The 486-nt window shown below is 46.1% G+C and overlaps 1 long non-coding RNA gene across 2 annotated transcripts in view; it reads right to left on the bottom strand.

Annotated features, from left to right (window-relative positions):
* LOC120594214 (uncharacterized) overlaps positions 1-480 on the bottom strand; it is a 16,548-nt gene extending 16,068 nt beyond the window's left edge. For both annotated transcript variants that reach the window (XR_005650514.1, XR_005650513.1), the window contains exon 1: positions 68-480. This is a non-coding gene — a long non-coding RNA (uncharacterized LOC120594214). The remainder of the gene's footprint in view (positions 1-67) is intronic.
* Positions 481-486: the final 6 nt, after the last annotated feature.

Here is a 486-nt window from a genome sequence, read left to right as displayed (position 1 = left end):
CGTTCCATTCTTACCCCATTTTTCTGGAACGTGCCTCCACATTTCTAAATAACATGCCCGTACTTACGGTTCCTGATGCATTGATTTTAGTCATTTCCTCATCTTCTATTATGGTATTTGAGAATTTTGCTGGGTAACCACCCTAGTGCAACGACCCCCATCGCCTGAACTTAGATATCATCGGTTTCATCACTATAGACTTCAAATTATCACGGCTTGGTGAGTTCTCCGGTGACCAAAGTGGTGAGCTGTGACGGCCTCGCCTTCCACGGAGAGCTCCGCACACATTCCGGAATTAAAACTTGTCTCGTGTCTTGCTCAGTTCTCCAAGAATGTATGACATTTATTTTCCAGTTGCTTTCTAATATCTGTCGACACATCCCCCGAATGCTCAGACACACTAAGTACCTTAACTGTCCCCACGTCTGCACCCGGAGCTCAAGAAATACACTCACTGGTTGGGTCTTGAAACCCAGCGATACTGCC

The sequence above is a fragment of the Pteropus medius genome, unplaced genomic scaffold (assembly GCF_902729225.1).
Source record: "Pteropus medius unplaced genomic scaffold, Ma_sr-lr_union100, whole genome shotgun sequence".
NCBI classification, from domain to species: domain Eukaryota; kingdom Metazoa; phylum Chordata; class Mammalia; order Chiroptera; family Pteropodidae; genus Pteropus; species Pteropus medius.
This window is presented reverse-complemented; position numbering and strand designations above follow the sequence as displayed.